The following is a 17,040-nucleotide window of genomic DNA, read 5'->3' as shown; positions in this document are numbered from 1 at the left end:
TAGATAGATAGATAGATAGATAGATATGGGATAGATAAGAAGATAGATAGATAGATATGACATAGATAGGAAGATAGACAGACAGATATGGGATAGATACATATGGGATAGATAGATAGATAGATAGATAGATAGATAGATAGATAGATAGATAGATAGATACAATTAGCCCTCTGCTGCCACTTGGTAACTGTTGGGCCATCGGTGCTAATTTTGCATAGATATGAGATTGATGATAGATAGATAGATAGATAGATAGATAGATATGGGATATATAAGAAGATAGATAGATAGATAGATAGAAAGAAAGACAGATATGGGATAGATAGATAGATAGATAGATAGATAGATGTGGGATATATAGATAGATAGATAGATAGATGGATATGGGATAGATAGATAGATAGATAGATAGAATTAGCCCTCTGCTGCAACTTGGCAACTGTTGGGCCATCGGTGCTAATTTTGCATAGATATGAGATAGCTAGATAGATAGATAGATATGAGATAGATAGATAGATATGGGATAGATAAGAAGATAGATAGATAGATAGATAGATAGATAGATAGATATGACATAGATAGGAAGATAGATAGACAGATATGGGATAGATACATATGGGATAGATAGATAGATTGATAGATAGATAGATAGATAGATAGATAGATAGATAGATAGTTATGGGATAGATAGATGATAGATAGATAGATAGATAGATAGATATGTCATAGATAGGAAGATAGATAAATAGATATATACTGTAGACAGATAGATTGATATAGTTGATGATAGGAAACAAGAATTTGAAGGATTACAGTTCATTTTTACACATTTCTCTAATCTACATGCAGATCTCAAACATAGCTGAGAACTGTTTTAAGTTTTTGGCTACTATTTATCAATAGGAGAAGAGCCCTTAATCCAGGGAAGAAGGTAATTTTCCCCTGGTATATAGGGCTTCTCCTGCTTTATCAAGCCCCACAGCAGGGGCTCTCCTGCCATAGCTGCCCCATGCTTTGCAAAATCATACATACTTACCAAAGATAGCAGCGGAACATGTGCCACCAGCTGCCCTCATATGGTACAGTTATATCAGGATGGTTATTGCAGATGCAATAAAAATATATATTTTCTCTATTTTTTACCATTTTGTTATTTTTCTACTTTTGGGTACAGTTTTAGTCAAAAACATGGCAATGTCCTCTACACAGAAAATGCTGGACCAGTGACTGAGTTGCACATACCAAGTTCTTTATGCAGAACCATACATGCTTCATGTCTAATATGCAGTGCTACAACAAGGGAGTTATATATGAATGCCTGTAGTTACCAGTATGTATAATGTATATAATGTGGTGAGAGGGGTTGTGAAATTGTGAAAACTTATAACCATTGGAAACTTATAACCAAAACAGTTGATGCAATACCTATCATTGACACTACAGCCCTGTTGATTATAAAGAATTTCCTGAATGGACGGTGCTATCCAGTGGCGTAACTTCATCCCAGGTGCCCAGAGGCAAGATAGATGTTGGCGTCCCCCCCTTGTCCCATGCTGACTCTTCAACTTTGTAAAACAAATGACACACCCTTGACATCCCTATGAAAATGAGTTGTATTATTTGACTCAATACTCCCAATTCAGTTACAGCCCATTTCCTGCTAATCTGTTACAGCTCACTTCAACCATTGATGCAGATCCATGCGATTTTGGACTGCTAATATGATGCAAGCACAGAGGGATAGCTCAGAAAATGACGCAGTAGTGTAAAAATCGCTCATTCCTTTTGCAATCTTTGTGACTGCCAGACTATACAGAGAGCATTTTAGTGACTCTAGACAATACTCAGAGCAGTTTTAAGGAGTACCATACAATACTGATAGCAATTTAGTGACTGCCATAGACCACTGAGCATTTTTGTGACCGCCAGACAATATGGAGAGCATTATAGTGATCACCATATAATGCAGAGGACGTCACAGTAACTGCTATATATTGCAGAAAGCATCAGTGACCACCATGTAATGTAGAGAGCATCAGTGCCCACCATATACAGAGAGCATTTCAGTGCCCATCATATACTGCAGAGACCATCATTGCCCACCATATGCAGAGAGCGTTCAATGCCCACCATATAATTTAGAAGCATTGCAGTACCCACCATATAATGCAGAGTGTTGCAGTGCCTGCCATAAAATGCAGAGTGTTGCAGTGCTTGCCATATAATGCAGAGTGTTGCAGTGCCCGCCATATAATGCAGAGTGTTGCAGTGCCCGCCGGATACTGCAGAGTGTTGCAGTGTCTTCCATGTAATTAAGGGAGTATCACAGTGGCCCCCATATAATGCATAGTTTGTCACAGTGACCCCAGTATAATGTAGTGTTGCAGTGCCCACCATGTAATGTAGAGAGCGTTACAGTGCCTGCCATATAATGCAGAGGGTCGCAGTGCCCGCCATGTAATGCAGAGAGTGTCGCAGTACCTGCTATGTAATGCAGAGTGTCACAGTGCCCACCATGTAATGCAGAGGGTCACAGTGTCCACCATGTAAAGTAGAAAGTGTTGCAGTGCCCACAATGTAATGCAGTGTCACAGTGCCTGCCATGTAATGCAGAGTGTTGTGCGATATAATGCAGAGTGTCACAGTGCCCACCATGTAATGCAGAGGGTCACAGTGTCCACCATGTAAAGTAGAAAGTGTCGCAGTGCCCACAATGTAATGCAGTGTCACAGTGCCCGCCATGTAATGCAGAGTGTTGTGCCATATAATGCAGAGTGTCATAGTGCCCACCATATACTGCAGAGTTTTGCAATGCCCACCAGATAATGCAGAGTGTTGTGGTGTCTTCCATGTAAACCAGTGTCGCAGTGCCCACTATGTAATGGAGAGTGTCGCAGTGACCCACATTTAACAAAGATAATATGAATACACTACACAGTGACATTAATATACCCCCTCCCCACACACATTAATACACCACCCCACCACCACAGACACATCACCATTAATTAGAAAAAAATAAATAATGAAACGCATACATACATACATACACATACATACATACACACACACACACACATTATACTGTACATTACACACCAATTACCACAATGTAGTTGCTGACAGGTGTGGATGGAATACTCCCATGATTCGCGGGGAAATGGGAAAGGGGCGGAGCTAGTCATATTGGCTCCGCCCCTGCATGCGAGCAGCGTAGGAGGGGGAGTGCCTGCCTGCGGCTGCAAGGAGCCTGAATACCCTGCTGGAGCTCGTCTCCTCCCTCGTGAATCCTTGGTGCTGCTGCTGCACACAGCCGGCAAGCAGCTGCACTGTGGTTAGCGGGCAAGTCCGACCCTGGCGCTGAGGGCATAGGGCAAGGGACGGAGGAAGCTGGCTGGGTCAATGGAGGAGAGGTGCCCCCTTCCTCCAGTTCCGCCCCTGGTTCCCATCCTCCACGGCACGGTGATGATGTCCACTGCCAGCTGCTATGCAGTCTCCGAGTCCCGGCTACTCAGGCGGGCAGGCACATGCTACGTGACGTCCGCGACCAGAGACCACACAGAGTCCAGACATGGAGGAGGAGTGCCGCTAATGCTGATCGTCGCACAGCTCAGCGGCTCCTTTGTTTTAGAAGCAGGCCAGGTAGGACATGGAACTGCCGAGAGACAATTGAGGAGGTGCCCCCTTCAGGGCTGGCGCCCGGTGGCAACTGACTCCTTTGTGTCCGTTCCGCCACTGCTGCTATCTGTGAGACTGTTTTGTGACCTGAGCTAGGATAGTTGATTAGCCATCTATGACAGTGTGTGTCAAAAGATAAAAACCCTGCGGACTGGCTACACACACCACAATTACACAGCAGTTACAATGTGTCTATTTTGAGCTTATAATATTGTTGACAACAGTGGATATTCTAACCTTGGTGAATTAGATACCCTTGATTTCCTATTAATTGTAGTGTAGTATTAGAGGAATTTATACGAAGATTGCCAATTGTGATTTTATGCTTATAGATTCATATATTTTATTGTGAACAAATTGTCTGTTCATTACCTGTATTTGATCAAGCGCTCTAATTTTTATTGTGCAAGCCAATGCTGACTGATTAGCACAAGGAGAGCTGAGGCTTTATGTTTGTTTGTTTATTTTATGTTATGTGCCTGTATGTGTGCAGCCCTAAAATCACGTATGCTAAGGTGCAAAGTATGCTGCTATTAAAAAGCCACTGCTTTACCAAAAATACCTGCCTGTCTGGAATCCTCATTTCAATACCCCGTGATATATATATATATATATATATATATAGATATATATATATATAAAAACACCTCTACATTCCCCTTCTTTGCCATCACTCACTTCGACATCTCTCTTTTATGCCATCAGATCCCATCCCTTATTTCCATCACACGCCTCCACATACTCCTTATAAGCCATCACACTTCTCCAGATGCTCCATATATTCCATTAAACCCACCTCATATGCCATTATTTGCCATCATACACCTCCACATACTCCTTATAAGCCATCACACTTCTCCAGATGCTCCATATATTCCATTAAATCCCACCTCATATGCCATTAGAGCCTCCCAGATGCCCCTTCTGTGCCATCAACCCCCTCCACACACCCCTTCTGCCATCAGATCTCCTCCACATGTCCTTTATATGTCTTTATACTATTCTAAAAGCCTTTTACATGCCATCACACTCCTCTGGATGCCCAAATGCCTTTTATAATCCATACATGCTTCCATGTATCTTTGAAGTCCATGCAGAGAGGTGGGACAGCATGCTTTCCTGATTTGGCCCAACTCTCGCAGGAGCACAGCACTAACTCTGACAGTGTTAGATGACGGTCTTGCAGATCCTCCCCTCCCAGCAAAAATGCAACGGCAAAGCGACCATGCTCCAGCTCCTGGTCCAAACCAGAAAGAGATCATGCATTACGGAGGTTGCCAACCCCTGTTCTAGCGCTTCTTAGTGTCACCATGCCTATTGAGGATACTTAAAGTATTTCTAAACTAAAAGTAAATTACAAAAAGTATATATGTACCTACTTCCTGCTCTGGTTTCTCTTCTGTCCTTTTGTCCTCTCTCAGTCTCTTTGAGGTTTGATGTGTAAAAGGGCTCTGCACTCGCAAGTTTAATTAGCAGTCCAGTAGCTGGGATGACGCAAAGATCTGGCGCACTACAATCTCCTCACTGTATGTGTCCTACAATCACCAAATCAGGGGCCAAGTCTTATTTCTCTATCATTACTGAAGACTTCTGTCAAAGGTCCCCACTAATAGTATAAGTATAGCCCCCATCTCCAATGAGCAAACAGGGGGAAGATCCTCACTAATATAATATTGTATAAAATTGGGAAATATATATGGTGACTAACATTTTACGTAGCACCTTACACTACACATAAAATGTGTCTATCAGCAGGTTCAGGCATTAGAACACAAGAGCTTGCAATCTAATTAAAAGCTTTCCCATAATGGCTGCTATGACTATCTGGCAGAAATTATGAATATCTGTATTATATACTTTGCATGCAGTTATGATGTTGTCATTGTTGAAATGTCGACATTGAACATGTTGACATGTGCAGAATGTCAACATATTCGCAATGTTCACAATGATGACATTGGAAATGTCGACATGTGAAACATCAACATTCTCCACGAACCGGCGGTTAGGGTTAGGCAACTGGAGGGGTGGTTAGGGTTAGGCAACTGGAGGGGAGGTTAGGGTTAGGCTACAGGAGGGGAGGTTAGGGTTAGGCTATGGGAGGGGTTAGGCATCTGGAGGGGAGGGTTAGGCACTAGGGGGGGTTAGGATGAGGCTAAGGTAGGAGAGGTTAGGATTAGGCTATGGGAGGGGAGGTTAGGGTTTGGCTATAGGAGGGGAAGTTAGGGTTAGGCTATGGGAGGTTAGGCTACGGGAGGGGTTAGGCACCTAGAGGGGAGCGTTAGGCACTAGGGGGGGTTAGGAGTAGGCTATGGGAGTGGAGGATTAGGCTATGGGAGGGGAGGTTAGGCTACAGGAGGGGAGGTTAGGGTTAGGCTATGGGAGGTTAGGCTACGGTAGGGGTTAGGCACCTGGAGGGGAGGGTTAATCACTAGGGGGGGATAGGAGTAGGCTACAGGAGGGGAGGTTAGGGTTAGGATTTTTGAAGGGAGGTTAGGGTTTGGCTACAGGATAGGAGGTTAGGGTTAGGCACTAGGGGGGTTACTGTTAGGCTACTGAAGTAGAGGTTAGGGTTAGGCACTGGGGGGAGGTTAGGGTTAGGCTACAGGAGGGGACGTTAGGGTTAGGCTACAGGAGGGGTTAGGCAACTGGAGGGGAGGGTTAGGCCAGGGGCAGAATTATGGAAGACAAAGGAGGCAGCTGCCGCCAGGCGCCAGCACTGAAGGGGCACCTCCTCCATTGCCCACAATATATTCACCTCACTTAGGGCTGTAAATATGTACCCGGAGTGTACATCCATCAACCCCCTCCACACACACCATCTCGGCCGCCCCCAATACATGGCACGTCTTCCCGGGACAGATAGATACTGTAGATAGATAGATAGATATGCAACATATTTATTTTCCTATTTTTGGGGGGCACCAAATTATAACTTGCCTCCGGGCGCCTGGCATGAATTTATGCCACTGGGTTAGGCATTAGGGGGGTTAGGAGTAGGCTACGAAAGGGGAGGTTAGAGTTAGGCTATGGGAGGGGAGGTTAGGGTTTGGCTACAGGAGGGGAAGTTAGGCACTAGGGGGGTTACGGTTAGGCTACTGAAGTAGAGGTTAGGGCAAGGAACTGGGGGAAGGTGAGGGTTAGGCACTAAATGGGTTGGGTTAGACTACGAGATGGGAAGTTAGGGATAGGATATATATTAGGTTGGGTACGCGATTCAGGTGATTCTGGAGCTGGGATCCTGACTCCTGTCGGAATTCCAGCGCAAGGATTCTGAGTGCCGGCACTGTGTTAGCCAGGATGCTGACTACATCCCATATTAGGCAGCAAGTGAACAGTCGGTTCTTGAAGTTGATGTGTTGAAAGCAGGATAAATGAGCAAACATAAGGATCTGCCACACTGCAAACATTGTTCAGGAATGGTTTGAGGAACATGACAAAGAGTTCAAGGCGTTGACTTGGTCTCCAAATTCCCTAGATCTCAGTCCAATCGAGCATCTATGGGATGTGCTAGAAAAACAAGTCCGAGCTATGAAGACCCCGCCTTGCAACTTACAGGACTTCAAGGATCTGCTGCTAAAGTCTTGGTGCCAGATACCACATGGCACCTTCAGAGGACTTGTGGTGCCAATGTCTCAACGGGTCAGAGCTTTGACTGATTGGCTGATGTGTTTGTACATACATATATATAAAATCTATATACACAATAACTACAAAGGGGGCACAATATTTGAAAGAGGGGACTTGAGTGTTTGGGCCGGTATGGGGGAAATAGCGCTCCCTACCCAATCTATGGAAAATTATTATTTTTTTAACAGAGCAGGGTAATTTTGTCTGGTGGTCATTAGAAAATAGCTGTTAAGGGGCAACATCATTTAAAAGAGGGGACTACCTTCTTTCTAATGTGGATGTCCTCACATGTGCAGATGCCATGCTGAGGGTGATAAGTCATGTAGTGTCATCCCCACATTTATGGAAAGCGTATGTTTTATGTAACACATGGCAATATTGTCTGGTGACCAGGCAGAAGCTACTAGGGGCCCACATCATTTGAAAGGTGTGTGTGCCCCTAAAATAAAGGAATCCAGAATGGGGAAGATTTTCATCCATTGCTGGACTCCATGTTTATCTGCAGTGTATGGGTTACTAATCACCAGAAATAAGATTCTATGCTTTTAGGCCCTCATTCAGACCCGGACGCAAGTGGCCGTTCGAACGTTCGGCGTACGTAAAAAAATATGTAAATTCAAGCACTCGCTCGTATTTTCAAACGCAGCCAAACATCCTCCCCAAACTCAACCGGCCCCTCCTCTCACTAACGAGCGTGCCAAATAGCGAGCGTACATCCCCGAAATGGCTTGAAGGGAACGCACGCACAAGTACAAACCGGAAGTGTGACTGTCAGATTTCGATTAACTGCTCGTTTATTCTGCCTACCTCCCTCAATCGTATCATGCCAATCAATATATCAATTTGCTTAATTGTTTTTTTTTTTTCACAATGCAATAAACTTTAATCTTGTCCGTGTTTGTGTTTACCCGCAGAATACGTACGGCTTAAACATTCGCTTTTATTTGTCAAAATACACGTTAGACCCAATTAAACAATTGTTTTATTTGTTTTTATCCCCGCATATTTCCCGGGGTTCATTTCTTTATTTAAATTTGCTTACGCATGTCACTGCATCAAGCCTATCATAACTCTCAAGAGATTTCTGGCCCTGTCGAACACATAACTCATACACTAACCAATAGAATTGGTCCTGTTAATTACCCAAATACATTAGCCAATCAAAATTATTTTTGGGTCTTTATTAAAAATGATTTTTAACAAATACACCATTGCCATCATGAGAGCCTCGGCATTCACCAGGCGCGAGCTGCTGGTGTTAACCGAGGTGATGGATAGGCGGATCACCGGTCAGCCTCCACCCATCACAAATCGCGAGAAGCGTTCCGCATATGCAGAGGTACGTGGCCGCCTGCGTTCCTTCGGCTCACGCCGCCAGATCGGCCAGCTGGAGCGCAGGTGGTCGGACCTGCAACGGCAGACGCCCCGCTTGCTGGCATGCTTTCGCATGCAGATCGCTGAAAGTAAGTTTTTGGGACTGTGGTTTTCATGTTTATCCTCCTCCTCCAACCACCCCTCTTCTAACTACCCCCTCCCCGGAATCCCAAATCACCCCGCCAAGATCTTTGGGGAATGGAGGCACCTCCGAGGAGGACGAGGGAGTGGCTTCAGGAGCGGCCGTTATTTTGAACGGTATGTTTTTTGTTTTGTTTTTTTGCGCCACAAACTGTTTGGATGTAATCATGTGTCGTTCCCTTTTTTTGTGTTTTTTGGTCGACTTTTTGGGAGTTTTCGGGTTGTCTTTACCTGTTACTGCTGATTTCACCATACACATATCACACCTGTCTGAATCTGATTTTTGGACTTGTAATTTTGGGGTGGACCATTTTGGGGGGGCTTGGTTTTTTCGGCGTAAATCTGCTTTGTGCCACAATTTTTTGATTTTTGGTTAGCTTGGTTTGGCTTGTTTTTTAATGTGGTTTCATTATTGATGTATTAATCCCCACACTTTTCTAACCCACAGAGGAACAGAGGCGTATGGCTGAATTAGCCGGCTGTGTGGGCCGTATGCGGGAACACATCATCGGGCTGCTGGTGGTCCTTGACCATATGTCGGTCCTCCTTAGGAACCAGTTTTAGTTTATTTTTTTGTCAAAATTTTAATAAATTAATATTTTAAACTTAACGTTCTGTCTCATTCCTTGTTTCAAAATCATAGATTGTTTACACTGACATAAGTAGACTCTTCCAGCAAGGATTTGCAATTATTGTCACTAAGATTGTGTGTTGTATTTTTTAGGAAAACAGGCACAAGAAACACCTAACAGTAACAATCTCATTTCCCTTTTTTGGTGTTGTCAAATTTATATATTACTACATTTTACATGTTCCTATTTGGGGGGCAAGCTGCTTAGGCCGATATTACGAAGCCAACTGATTGTACAGGATTCCTTTGGGTGTTGGTTTGGACCCAGAAAACATCTTACATTTTAGCTCAACTTGCGTCATTACTGGATTACCCCTTAGGCAAATGTAACGTGTGTGAACCTGGTTACACTTGCTTGTAATGGGCAAAAAAAGAAACAAAATTAAACTCTCAAGACATTTATTCACAACATAACTAAAATAACAAAGTGGTCACTCACAAACAAAACACACAGTGATAATCATAAATACAACACATACAAAAAACTAAAAAAAAACACACAAAAAATCATGAACTGGTTGACGAAGGACCATGCCAACATGATTCCACAAATGTGGCGTTGCAATATGGGTTCCATAATATATTCCCAAAGTTTCCACATGAAGGTTTTTTAAGGGTAGCAGGAAGTAGTCATCGTTGGAGTCCCAAAGATTATGAAAACAAACAGAAGATGGAGAAAAAAAATAAATTAATTAGATGTTCGCAAACAAACCGTACCACATTGGGTTGTTTTGACAATAATTACCTAAAATATCTGGCCACCACATCATCGCGTATGGCCCCCCCACATACTGACCTCCGACCAACCTCGGGGGGGCCATCCTCAGGTAAGGCATCCTCTGGCTGCATTGGGACACCACTCCTTATGGCGATGTTGTGAAATATCCCACACAGGACCACAATTTTCGAAACCATATCCGGCAAATACATGAGCTCGCCACCAGAGCGGTGGAGGCATCTGAATCGTCCTTTTAAAAGGCCGATACAGCGCTCCACCACTTGCCTGGTGGCTGTAAGTGCGGCATTAAAATTACTTTGTGGCCCTGGTGTGGGAGCCAAATAAGGAGTGAGCAGCCAGGGCGTGCAAGGGTAGCCACTGTCTCCTGTGAAAAAGAAGTGACAACATCAGGATCACTGTGTATCAAGCTTAACATTGTTATGTACTAAAGGTCTCCACTTACCCAGAAGCCACGCATCACCATCTTGTAGGTTGGTTAATTTGTGCCATATCCCTGATTGCCGGATGACGAATGAGTTATGTGCACTTCCTGGTAATTTTGCCCCCCATTACATTCAGGGAGTGATAGTGTTTACGGTTGCGAAATATGGCCTCCAGCCGTGCTGGAGGCTGAAGTGGTATGTGAGTACCATCCACAACCCCTATGACGTGTGGGAAGCCAGCTATTTGGTAAAAATTGGCCTTGGCCACAGTAAGGGCACCCATATCCAAAGGCATTTGAATAAAATGATGGAGGTGCTTGAAAAGTGCCTCCATCACTGCCCTCAGGATCCGGGAAAAGGAGGATTGTGAGATGCCCGCCACTATTCCCACCGTTGTTTGAAACGATCCTGAGGCACAGAAATGTAACACCGCCATAAATTGCGTAAGTGGTGGTATTGCTGTAGGACTGTCAATTTGCCGCTCAAGATCACTCTCTATTAATGAGAGAGTGTCTATGATGATTTTGAGAGGAAGACGGTAGCGTCTTAAAACCTCATCATCGGGCATTCCAAAAAGGGTGACACGTGTTCAAAATATCTGGGGCCTTGCACGCCTACGATGCCTACGCCTGGGACGAGATTGAGGTTGGTCGGCTTCCGGGAGCATGGCCAGAACAATCCGACCCAGATCAACCTGAATGGCAAGATTTGAATGTAAGGCTTTTTAACCCCCCAAAAAATATGAATTTTACTTAGCTTGATGATACCATCCATTGATGCTTACATGCCGGGGTATTGTCATGATACGTGCAAACTGGAAAGAATCACAATATAAAAATATAACAATTTATGCTGGGCATTTATGTGTCAAAATTTGGTGCAAGACAAAACATAAAAGGGGAGAAAAACACATTTGCCCAAAGAGCAAAACGACATTGCGCAGACTACGTCAAATTGGGGCCAAATGTAAGCAACAAATGCTAAAGGGAAAACACAAACAATTTTACGGGTCTGAATAAGCAGTTAAAAATGCGCAAATTATTTCGCAAATACCAGTCACAATAGAAAGTTAAAAATGCGCTAATTAGTTCGCAAATACAAGTTCAAAAATACGCAGCTAGAAAAACAACATTTTAGAAACATTTCTGACTAAGAAAAAGGTTAGTGTAAGGTCCAACAAAGTTGCGTAAATCCAAACATGAACATTTACTAACCAAGTGAAAAAATTAACTTACCAATAGATAATATATAAGTTTCCGGATCAAAAGGTCTTTGAGCCAAAAAAAAACCTAACAAAGATGAAATTACGAAAAAATAACGTTAAAAAAAACATGAAAAGAAGGAGACACAAATTGAACAAAAGTTAGACTGCCAAAAACTTACCAAATAAAGAAACGCCAAAAAAAAAAAAAAACAGAAAAAATGCGAACGGAAAAACTAAAACAAAATTTAACAAATAAAAACTACTCCCACCAACACCAACTCCAAAACCCGCCAACAATCAAATCCGACCAACGTAAACATCCAACAATCAACAAACGCCACCTCGACTCGAGACGCCCCAAGCCATAAATAGTGTTTAGTTTCCCGCACAAATTAAGGAGGGATCATAGGAACGCACAAACAATGATGCGGCCGAAAAATAAGGACGCATGTATAAATACGTCACTAGCCAAACCAAAAATTCTGGTGTATTTCTTGTTTTGAGCTAAGACATGGCTACAGACCAGGGAAACAATGGGCAACAGTCTGGCGGTAAGTATTTCAGGCATTTGGAAACAATGATTAATTTGACACATAATATAGTGCAAGTTGTGAAGTTTACAATTCTCAACATTTAAACAAATAGGTGAGGAGGATGACATGGAAGAGGCTGCTGGGCCCAGTATTCCGGCCAAAGCTGGCAAAAAGAAAAGGCAGCCACAATTCACAAGAAAGGAGATGGAGGTTTTGGTTCAGAAGTGTATGGACATCCTGCCACAGGCAGACAGGAATATGAGTGCAAGCCAGAAGTGGAGAATGTGGGAGGAGGTAGCCGTTGCTGTCAATAGGGTGGGTGATTATGTCCGTCTAGCCCGGGATGTCAAACGGCGGTAAGTAAACACTTGACCCCCCCTAAAACCAAAACCCATTTAAAACAAAAGGATAATGGTTCAAATTTCACCCACAGATGGGCCGACTTCAAATATCGCCTGAAGCAAAAACTTGCGGACAGGGCTAGGCATGCAAGGGGGACAGGTGGGGGTCCCACCCCTGTGTCATTGGAGTTGAATGATTTAGAAGAGCTGGCACAGGGGTGTGTGCAGGCTGCGGAGGTGTTTGGCGTGTCCAACATGGATACGGACATGCCAGACTTTGCGGCTCCTCATGTTGTCCAAGGTAAATATTGTGATGTCACCAACTCTGAAATGTTATTGTGCCAATATGTAGATTCTAATGTGAGTCTTTTCTCATTTTTCCAACAGAGACACAGGCGGATGAGTCTGCTCCAGAGGGGAGCCTTGGCCGCAGAATTTCTGCTGGCTCTGCAGGGTAGGAACCAGTACATCCGGCTGAGGACCCTGCAGAAGCCAGTCCAGGGCAATCCCCCTTGGAGGCAGTGTCCCTCCTCACAGAACTCAATTTTAAATCGGATTTCCATATGGAGATTCTGCAGAGGATGGACGCCAGTCTGGTACGGGTGGCTGAGGCCCCTGGAGCAAAATGCTGCGGCCAACGTGACCATTGGTCAGGCCCTGGCGGAAAATACCAGGGCCGACATCCGCATCGCCAATGCCCTGGAGCAGCTCGTTCGCCAGCACATGGTGGAGCCGACCTCCCTTCCTGCCGGAACATCAGGATCCTCCACCTCTGGCACAACATCAGCCAATCCTCCAAATGTGCCTAGCCCTGTGCCTAGTCCAGAGGCCATAACATCTGCCTCTGGACGGGCCAGCCCGATGACATCCCGGACCCGGTCTGGCGCCCTCCCTCCCCCAGCCAAACGGGGGGAAAAACGTTGACAGCACTGGCTACTTTTCCCACACTCCTTCTGTGCTTGCCCCATATTCCTTTCTGGCCAAAACTTCCCTCACCTTTCTTGTGAATTGTTTTTAATTTTTAGCTTTACGTTTCCAAACACTTTTATGTTTGTACAATTATTAAATTTTTGGGAATGAACACTGCAAAAAATGTTTGTGTAAAATATGTGCATGAAATTGTTTTTTTCTTGCAATAAATTTGACAAAAATGTACGACTTTGTATTGTGACATTATTGTAGAAATGGTTTACATTTAATCCTGGCCCACAAGGAAAAAACGTGCAACACCAACATTTAACATGAGAAAAAAAAAGGGCTCTTTAAGGAACGTTTTAAAATTTACATAAGGATGCAAATTCACCAGGCAAAAGCAAAATGGCCCAAAAAACTAAAACATGATGACATTATTGTTACAATAGGCCAAAAACCAAAAATTAAGCCCAAAATAAACCCCCACAAATGTACGCAAATTGATTGTGTAATCATGACATTAGCAGCTATGATTTCCACCTGCGTACGGTTTTGTGCTAACCCAAAAAACTGATTTCAAAACACATACCAAGCCAGTTTTCAATCCAACACTAATTGATTTTCTGACAAGCCGTGATTAATCGATGCAACATCGTGGAGTGCCGGGACGGAGGAGAAGGCCATCGCCAATGTGGTCGAGTAATCCAGACCCTAAGCTGTGCGAGCATTTTGAAGGGAAAGAGGATCAGCCAGTGACGTATGAGTTGGTACGAACACATTTGACGTTCGCATCTGATAATGTATGTACGCCCCAAAAACGCCTCGCCACGCCTGCGTTTTTCCATCTCCACCCCGTCAACACCAAAAAAAAAACCCTGTTCTGTCAATCACATTTGACATGTCACTTCCTGTACGCTATTTGACGAACGAGACAAAAAAAGCTCGCAAACTGCCGTACGCACATGCGCAGTGTTACACCGACGCATGCGCGGTTACTCAACATCGGAACGCAACGAGCGTACTGCTGTTAACGAACGGCTCTGAATCAGGCCCTTAGTTTGAAAGAGGAAAAATCATCTCTTTGTCAAATGAGGGTGCCGCCATCTCTCTAAGGGCCTGATTCAGACCTACTCGCGAGCGGCTGTCCGCTCGCAAGTGGGTCGATGGTCTGCACTGAGCATGCGCACGACGGAGGGAGCTCCGTCGTGCGCATGCGCCAGACGCGACGAGCGAAGGACTTTCCTTCGCACGTTGTGTCTGATCAAAGGGGGCGTGCTGTCGATGTTGATTGACAGCACGCCACCTTTGGTTGGCGTGCCGGGGGCGTGCCTCCCTGACGGGAAGTCAGAAGCCGGCCCACTGACATCACTAGTGATGTCAGTGGGAGTGATTTTGGCTCTGATAGAGCCAAAATCACTCCGGGCCTTGCGGTTGAAAACCTCAACCGCAGGCTCCGGCTCGCAGTGGCGATGGTCGCGATGGTCACGACCATCACGGCCATCAAACTGCACGCTCGTATAGGCTGTGGATGGTGACCCACAGCTATACGAGCATCCAGGAGGACGCTCCATAATTATGGAGGGCGGCCCTCATTCAGAGCGTGCTCTCTGCTCAGAGTGTACGGCTCTGAATGAGGGCCTAAGTGCCAAGATGGGTAAGATATAAGGACACGTAGTCCCTCTACTAATTTCACATAATTATTATTTATTTTTTTGGGAGGGGGTTGTTTACAAAAGTTATGTCATTGCGCACAGGTATGATGATGTTTGGCGCCCTCCTCCTGCATTACCCAGTTGTAAGCAATTCCTGAAGAATATGGCAGCCTGTATTGATATCATTAAAGCTGCATACACACACAACGATTTTGTTACCAACGATTTTATGAACGATTTTATGAATGATTTTCTGTCAGATTATCTGTCAGATTTTTTAAAGTGTAATGAACGATTTTTTTGAACTACAAACAATTTTTGCATATTCCCTTAATGAAAACCGTTGAGTTGACAAGTCTGACTGAACTACAAACTACAAACGTTAACGGGCATTAATGATTATCGTTCATCATTTGACTCAGAAAGTGAACGATTTTTTGAAACGATTATGGTTAAAACGATATCGTTTAACAATAATCGTTCAAAAAATCGTTGTGTGTGTATGCTTCTTTAGACTGCTCAAGTTTCTGTGATGGTAATTTCTACATTCCTCCAGAAAGTATTTCTATTCCTGCCCTAGTGGTATCTACATACATTCTTCAGCTCACTATTTTCTCTGTTAGCCTTTCAGTATTGGGAAAAACTTTTACAGTTACAGCCCTCATTGCAGGGAGTTAGCGGGTACAAAGCATCTGGGCCAGCCAAGGATGCACAGACTGACCCCAACATTGTGTGGCCATATCCCCTCCAATGGAAGAATTGAAAATGAAAATATACAGCGCTAGGAATGTCTTACAATATGAATTATTTAAGAAATGGAATGGATTTAGGGCCTGATTCAGAGCCGCTCGCTAGCGGCAGTACGCTCGTTCCGAGCGATGTTCGCACATCTGCGCATACGTACGTTTTTTAGTACGCATGCACGAACCAGTCAGTGCGGCCGAAAATCGTTTGTACGCTATATAGCGAGTGCCTGCTATTTTGAGTGACAGAAGGAGGCATATGTGGGTGGTAACAGGGGAAGGTGCTTGAAAACCGGGGAGTGGAATTCGAAAGCAGGCGTGCTTAAAGGTCAAAATGGGCGTTTTAAGGGAGTGCCTAATTAATACAGCAGCGTCATTGACCACGTCACTTGTTTTTTTTTAACTCAGAACTGCTCGCAAAATAGCGGTTGAAAAAACCAACCACAAGAATAGCGAGCAGTTCATACGCTGTACGATGTACTCGATTAATCTAATAAATAGCGGACATGACGTATGGTGCGAGCGGCCAGGGGGCGTTTTTATCAAATAAATGAGCGTATGTTTTGCGCGCTCGTTCAGACTTAGAGGTGGGAACAGACTGCAATTTGCGAAGGAATCATTTGAATAGCCACCCCTTGTTTTTGAACGAACGACCGCAAATAGCGAACGGCTCTGAATCAGGCCCTTAGTGTATAAACACATTTAATATAACACAACTGATAAGTAAAATTATACAATTACATATAAATTCATAAATCATGTTCTAAATAGGAATCTGAATATACCTCTATATCATCATAGGTAAAAATGTCACAAACAAAATTGTTGCTTGATAATAAATCAGCATCTGGGAAATACACTATAAGTGACGACAGAACACCTTTTCCTATTACAGCCTCTCTATGATGGCAAATGGTGGATTAGATGCCACATATATAATACAGTTGGTAGTCACGCAGTCTCGTATAATATTAATTACCACTATGGTCCAACCACATGGGGTTCATTAGCAGAGGCAAACCTGCATGATGGTAGTC

Source organism: Taudactylus pleione, unplaced genomic scaffold (assembly GCF_031769625.1).
Source record: "Taudactylus pleione unplaced genomic scaffold, aTauple2 ptg000572l, whole genome shotgun sequence".
In the NCBI taxonomy this organism is placed as follows: Eukaryota; Metazoa; Chordata; class Amphibia; order Anura; family Myobatrachidae; genus Taudactylus; species Taudactylus pleione.
The sequence above is the reverse complement of the archived record's forward strand: the minus strand, read 5'-3'. Positions refer to the sequence as shown.